This window comes from Monodon monoceros, unplaced genomic scaffold (assembly GCF_005190385.1).
Source record: "Monodon monoceros isolate NGI ecotype Baffin Bay Population unplaced genomic scaffold, NGI_Narwhal_1 Super_Scaffold_22, whole genome shotgun sequence".
NCBI classification, from domain to species: Eukaryota; Metazoa; Chordata; class Mammalia; order Artiodactyla; family Monodontidae; genus Monodon; species Monodon monoceros.
Window position 1 is genome coordinate 36,553,027 of NW_021703779.1, and position 8,143 is coordinate 36,561,169.

Genomic DNA, 8,143 nt, shown 5'->3' on the forward strand with positions numbered 1-8,143 from the left:
TGTTTTTTTATTTCTTATTTTTTATTTTTTTATTTATGTTTTAATAAATTTACTTATTTGTTTATTTATTTAGGCTGTGTTGAGTCTTCGTTGCTGCGTGCTGGTTTTCTCTAGTTGCAGCGAGGGGGGCTACTCTTCGTTGTGGTGCGCGGGCTTCTCATTGCGGTGGCTTCTCTTGTTGCAGACAACGGGCTCTAGGTGCACGGGCTTCAGTAGCTGTGGTTCGCGGGCTCTAGAGCTCAGGCTCAGTAGTTGTGGCACACGGGCTTAGTTGCTCCGCGTCATGTGGGATCTTCCCGGACCAGGGCTCGAACCCGTGTCCCCTGCATTGGCAGGCGGATTCTTAACCACTGCGCCACCAGGGAAGCCCACGTTCCAATTTTAGTGTATGTGTTGCCGAAGTGAGCACTAGCTTGCCTTTTAAAAACTTTTATTTAAATGTCTTCTAAGTCACTTTTAACTTATTTCCCCCCTTCCATCCCTTTCTTTTCTTTTTTTAAATAGCTTGTTTGTTTGTTTTAATTTATTTATTTTTGGCTGTGTTGGGTCTTCGTTGTTGCACGCGGGCTTTCTCTAGTTGCGGTGAGCGGCGGCTACTCTTCATTGCAGTGCACGGGCTTCTCACTGTGGTGGCTTCTCTTGTTGTGGAGCACAGGCTCTAGGTGCGCGGGCTTCAGTAGTTGCGGCACGCGGGCTCAGTAGTTGTGGCTCGTGGGCTTAGTTGCTCCGCGGCATGTGGGATCTTCCCGGACCAGGGCTGGAACCCGGGTCCCCTGCATTGGCAGGTGGATTCTTAACCACTGTACCACCAGGGAAGTCCCCCATCCCTTTCTTTTCTTTACAGTTTATCTGTTGAAGGGCCTGAACCATTTTGTCCCGTAGGGTTTCCATTATTCTGGAAGTTGCCCATTCATATTCATGGCCCATTCCTCTGCCCTCTATCAGAGGAGACTTGGTCTGTGAAAAGGAGAAATGGCAAACATGACCACCTTAACCGGCTCATCCATGGTCTTTTCCCAGAGATCTTGTGAGGGGGACTGGTGCATACTTAGCTCTCCGTGGCTGTGGTGACTCCTGTTTCCTCAGCCTGGTCTACTGGGCTCTGAGCAAGCCCAGCTGTCCTCATGAAACTCCCTCCTTGTGCCCCCCCACCCCATCCCAGGGCCAGGGGACCTCGCACACAGCCACAGTGCCTGGGCTTCATTCCCAGCTCTGGCTGGCTCCAGTGAGGTTGTGCGGGAAGCACCCAGCCCTCTCCACAAAAGCTGCTGTACAGCCTGCCTGGGACGGGGCTTGTCTTCCCATAAAATGGCCTTGCAGTGGGTCAGGCAATCTCTGCCCGCGGTAATGCATCTGGCAAGTGGCTTCAAAAGTGAGCCTGTATGGGGGACAGGGGGCAAGATAGGGGTAGGAGATTAAGAGATGCAAACTACTATGTATAAAATAAATAAGCAATGAGGATATATAGTACAGCACAGGGAAATTTGGCCATTATTTTGTAATAACTTTAAATGGAGTGTAATCTATAAAAATATTGAATCAATACAAAAAAGTGAGAGTGTATCCTGTGTAGGCCTACAACATGGGCTGGGCTGCCCCAGGAGGCAATGGGAGGTCCTAATCCAATATTGCCCTGCAACCTGGGTAAAAGGGCCCGGCCCTGGGCTCCATGCTTTGGAGGGTGCCACATACCACAAGAACATACAGAATACATACGGTAGAGAGTGCGTGGGCATCTCCGCCTTGGAATCCAGTGGTCAGTGCTGGCAGAGCCCTGAGCCCGGAGCTGGTGTGACTCACAACTGTTCAGGCCCCAGGGAAATACTTCTGCGCAGCGGCTTACACTGTGTTTTCAAAATAAAAGGCGACTATTTCTGGATGCTGTGAAGGTCTGTGGACTGTGCCTCCCCTGATCTTGGAGAGGCCACTGCTTCAGAGGGCCGGGAGAATTTGAGCTGCAGAAAGTTGAGGTGAAAGGAAAGACAAATTGATTTGTCAGACCCTTCCTTCCAGAGAGCATGAATGCAAGAGATTCACACATAATCAAGTATGATTTCCCATTGACGCTGCACGTCCACATTCTTGTTTGCCTTTGTGGTTCCAGAGGTACCACATGGTGGCTAGGAGCACCATGAGACATTAAAAAATTCGTATTACTCTTTTTTGTTAAAAAATAAATTTATTTATTTATTTTTGGCTGCATTGGGTCTTCGTTGCTGCGTGTGGGCTTTCTCTAGTTGTGGCGAGCCGGGGCTACTCTTCATTGCGGTGTGTGGGCTTCTCATTGCAGTAGCTTCTCTCTGTTGCAGAGCATAGGCTCTAGGCTTCAGTAGTTGTGGCTTGCGGGCTCAGTAGTGGCTCGCAGGCTCTAGAGCGCAGGCTCAGTAGTTGTGGTGCACGGGCTTAGTTGCTCCGCGTCATGTGGGATCTTCCTGGACCAGGGCTCGAACCCGTGTCCCCTGCATTGGCAGGCGGATTTGTAACCACTGCACCACCAGGGAAGCCCCATATTACTCTTAAATCTATAATATGCATGGTACCTACACACACACACACTTGTAATGTGCAGGAAACCTGATGTCAGCTCTCTACTATGGAGCCCGAAATGGGCATTGAACACTAATAATGCAAAAAGTTATGTATTTATAAAAACAGTTACCAAGATTTAATTAAACTTTCAAATTAATAAAATTTCAGTATGATTTGAATAATTTTGACTTTAAATTCTGATGTATACATTTTAAGTAGACATGTGCTATGGGGGCCTGTGGCTGTCTTCTTTTTTTTTTTAAATACATATTTATTTTTTTGGCTGTGCCGGGTCTTAGTTGTGGCATGCATGTGGAATCTAGTTCCCTTACCAGGGATTGAACCTGGGCCCCCTGCATTGGGAGCACAGAGCCTTACCCACTGGACCACCAGGGAAGTCCCAACTGTCTTCTTACCTCAGGGCCAGACCTTGTCCTGGCCCCAGGCTCCCAGGCAACTCAGAGTAATGTCCCAGAAGCCCTGCTAAGTGCAAACTGCTTTCTTTGAAGCTCAAGACCTGAGCCATTCTCCTTTTTTTTGAAAAAAAAAAGAAAATTTATTTATTTTAAATTTATTTGGCTGTGTTGGGTCTTAGTTGCGGCACGCGAGATCTTCTCTAGTTGTGGCATGCGGACTTAGTTGTCCCATGGCATGTGGGATCTTAGTTCCCTGACCAGGGATTGAACCCACGTACCCTGCATTGGAAGGTGGATTCTTAACCACTGGACCACCAGGTATTCTTAACCACTGGACCACCCACGTACCCTGCATTGGAAGGTGGATTCTTAACTACTGGACCACCCACGTACCCTGCATTGGAAGGTGGATTCTTAACCACTGGACCACCCATTCTCCTCTGAGGATGCTACAGTTTCCTCCCTTTCCCCTTTTTGCCTCTATCTCTAACATTTCTATTATAACGACAGATTAGTTGATTAATTATAATCCTAAAACCCTTCAACTGTTTTGTGGTAGCCCAGAGTAGTAAGATGTCAGGATTTCTTCTCTTCAAAACTTTTCTGCTGCTTCCAAATTCTCCACTTTTCTAAATTTTCAAGTTTTCCAAATGACGTTTGTCATCTGAAAAAAAATTATAAAGAAAAAAAAAAGACACACTTCCGTTGTTGAGAAGGATGTAACTCTTTTTGATCAGGAATCTGATTCCAATAGACTTTCAGAGAATTGATTCAGTCATTCAGTGACTATTGGCTGAGTGTCTACTATGTGCCAGGCACCATTCTGGAAGCTGGGGAGAGAAGAGCAAAGCTTTATTCTTTGGGAAAAAAAAACAAAACAAAACCACAGGATGAAGCCAAATGGATGATGGTTGAGAATGAGGAAAGTCAGGAACAGGTGACAACTCTGAATTGTTTTGGGATTAGTTTATTTTGTCCTCCAACTAAGTCTTCCGACCTATGAAATGATTTCAATATTCTGTACACAAGTTTATGCAACAAACCCTATTTTATTGTATTGTATTGTATTTTATTTTCTTCTAGTTTTATTGAGATATGTTGACATACAGCACTGGATAAGTTTAAGGTGTACAACATGATGATTTGACTTATATACTTCATGAAATGATTACCACGATAAGTTTAGTGAACATCTATCACTTCATATAGATACAAATTAAAAGAAAAAGAAAAAAATATTTTTTCCTTGTGATGAGAACTCTTCGGATTTCCTCTCTTAATAACTTTCATATATAACATATATTATATATGATACATAATATATAACATATATATAACACATTATATATAATATAATGTTAATTATATTAATCATGTTGTACATTACATCCCTAGTACTTACTTATAACTGGAAGTGTGCACCTTTTGACCACCATCATCCAATTCTCCCTCCCCCCAACCCCACCTCTGGTAACCACAAATCTGATCATTTTTTCTATGAGTTTGTTTGGTTTTGAAATGTAATTGACCTACAACACTATGTTAGTTCCTGGTACACAACACAGTGATTCGATATTTCTACGCATTACAAAATGATCATCATGATAAGTCTACGTTTACCATCTGTCACTATGCAAAGATATTACATAGTTGTTGACTACATTCCCCATGCTGTACATTTCATACCTGTGACTCATCTATTAATAAACCCTTTTTAAATGGATAATTAGTTATTCCAATGAAATGGAATAAATTTTATAGGTTAAATATATTCATTTACACGTTTCTTAATTCTCTAGGGTAGAGCAGTTGCCCACTCACTCCTTTGAAAGATAAGACAAAGACATAGACAGCCACCCAGGGGATTCACAGGAAAGCTGGGACCAGAATTTGGGGAGACAGAATTGAGTCACTGATTAACTAAGGTGCTCTGCTGAGTGACCTGGGACAATTCCTCTAACCTTTTGAGGAGATTCTGCTAAGTTGTCTTTAGTGTTCTGCCTTATCTTAAGCCCCTCACTTCCCCTTTGTCTACTGACTTCCTGGGGTTAAACCTGCCGTCTGCAAACCTGAGGTCTGATTCTGCCACAAAGCTCTATTTTCGGCTCCCTCAGCTAACTACTCTTCTCAACAACTCTGCTTTTCTCCTTGTGACATCACATAAATCCTAAGAGTTGTCCTTCCCGGTCACTGAAGGGCTGTGCTATCTGTGGGAATATAAAGGTATGAGTATGCTTTGGCCCCAAATTTTATCTGACCGGTAGACATGAATGATAGATGTATTTGTATCCCAGACTTCTCCTTGGAGTTTCAGCTTAAATCTCCAATCGCCCATTAGCCATTTCACTGACTTCCAAGGGCTGTGCCGCCTCACATGTCTCAAACTGGCCTCATCACTTTCCGATCTACGTTATTTTTTTCCTCATGTGTTCTCTTAACTGATGGCAACTCCATCTAACTAACCTAGCGAGCTCTAAAATGGAATCATTTTTGAGATTTTTTTTGTGACGTACGAATGCTTATGTTTAAAAATTCATGGAAAAAAGCCTTAGTGAGAATGCATAATAATGAAAATCAACCTCTTTCATGGAGTCATGGGGTAGAAGACCAGTAGCCGCCTCCCCAGGTGAGAAGTCTACTGCAGATTTTGCATTGGTCGAAGATCTCAGCTTCTTGCTCAAAAAAATAGCAGGGACAGTTCTTTTTTGTGTGTTTGTTTTTATTTTTATTGAAGTATAGTTGATTTAGAATGTTGTGTTAATTTCTGCTGTACAGCAAAGTGATTCTGTTATACATATATATTCTTTTTCATATTTCTTTCCATTATGGCTTATCACAGGACATTGAATATAGTCTTTTTTTTAAATTGAAGTATAGTTGATTTACAATGTTGTGTTAGTTTCTAGTGTACAGCAAAGTGATTCAGTTATATATATATATATATTTATATATATATATTCTTTTTTCAGATTCTTTTCCATTATGGTTTATTACAAGATATTGAATGTAGTTCCCTGTGCTATACTATACTTATACTTTATTTTCTATCTATTTTATATAGAGTAGTGTGTATACGCTAATCCCAGGCTCCTAATTTATCCCTCCCCTCCCCTTTCCCCTTTGGTAGCCATAAGTTTGGTTTCTATGTCTGTGAGTCTACTTCTGTTTTGTAAATAAGTTCATTTGTAGCATTTTTTAGATTCCACATGTGTTATCATATGGTATTTGTCTTTCTCTGACTTACTTCCCTTAGTATAATAATCTCTAGGTCCATCCATGTTGCTGCAAATGGCATTATTTCATTCTTTTTTATGGCTGAGTAGTATTCCATTGTATATATGTACCACATCTTCTTTATTTGTTCATCTGTTGATGGACATTTAGGTTGCTTCCGTTGGCTGTTGTAAATAGTGCTGCTATGGACATTGGGGTGAATGTATCTTTTTGCATTAGAGCTTTCTCTGGATATATGCCCAGGAGTGGAATTGCTGGTTTTTAGTTTTTAAGGAACCACCAGACTGTTTTCTATAATGGCTGCACCAATTTACATTCCCACCAACGGTGTAGGGAACTTCCCTTTTCTCCACACTGGAATAGCAGGGAGGGTTCTATAATGCCCCCAGCATGGAGGCGGGGGCCCTGGGGTGATGGGGCACACCACGATGACGCCGGGAACTTGATAACTGCTGGAAAAGGCAGGCAGAGTGGGGACAGTCAGTCTGCTGGAAGGGCAAAGTTCAGTTCTGGCCTCATGCCTCTTCCTGGCCAGCTGCCAAGCCTCTAGCCTTGGCATTTGAAACTTGAATATTTTGTAAACTGACCCCAAATTGAAGAGAGAAGTTTACTTCCATTGGAAGGGGGAAATGGCATCCCTGGTGTTAGGGACTGTAGAAGGAGCAGCTTCTCCTCTGTCACTACCTGGTGGAGGGAAGGAAACAAGGAAGGCCTCAGTGAGGGACTTTCTTATTACCTAGCTTCAGGCTAGCTGTTGCCTGGTTGACATTTCACTTAGCTGTGATGGAACTTCCTACAAAAGCATGGTTGTTTCCTTATGTTAGTAGAACTGGAGGAAAGCCTGTCAAACTTACTCTTGCCAAGGGTCTGGATGATTACTTCCTTCTTGAATTCATTTTGGTCTGATCAGGTTCCCAGAGCCAGTACCATCCTTAGATCTGGGCTAGAGGGACCCCTGCCTCTGAAATGTGCTCCACATTTCAGAGAGCCATACAGGTCATAAAAACACACTTATTAACAAGCACATGGGCACCTCTTGGCTTAGGATCAGCTAGTCGGCATTGGCACAGTCTGGCCTGTGACCTTGAACATCCACTCCCATTACTGACTGGTGTTCAGGCATCTTGTGTCCTTCAAACCAAAGGTGACCAGAGCCACATGCTGTGGAGACTTGTGGGTTGGGCTGCTGAGGACGCCAGAGGTGGAGAGCGTTTCAGAGTGGTTAGAGGGACTGAAGTGCTTGATAAGAGAAAAGACATCATCACTGAATATCACAAATATATAAGCGATTGCCCCAGTGGTTCCAAGTGTCCATTTTCTTGCTTCTCTTAGAATCCCAATTCATGGTTCTGGAGGTACTCACAGAATTAAGGTGATTTTCACAACATCGCAACTGAGGAACATTGGCAAAATATTGAACAATATTTTAAAACATATAAACAATATTTTAAAACATAATATAAAAAATTTATATTACTCTTAATTTGGTATATATGTAGGTCTCAACCTAATGTGTGAAATGTGATACCAGATTTTTTTATATTGTTTTACTGTTATAAAATATTTAATAAGAATTAATTAAATTTTCAAAAACTTAAAATGTCATCTTTATTTAAATAATTCAGATAAAAATTTGATGTCTGTTGATTATATTTCCCATTTAACTAAAATGTTTTTATTATGGTAAAATGCACATAACATAAAATTTACCACCTTAACTATTTTTAAGTGTACAGTTGAGCAGTATTAAATATATTTATATTGTTTTGCAATCATCATCGCTATCCCTCTCCAGAATTCCTTTCATCTTGCAAAATTGAAACTCTGTACCCATTAAACACTAACTCCCCATTCCCCGACCCCCCAGCCCTTGGCAACCACTGCCATTTAACTTTTTTTTTTCAATTTTATTTATTTTTGGCTGCGTTAGGTCTTCGTTGCTGCGCGTGGGCTTTCTCTAGTTG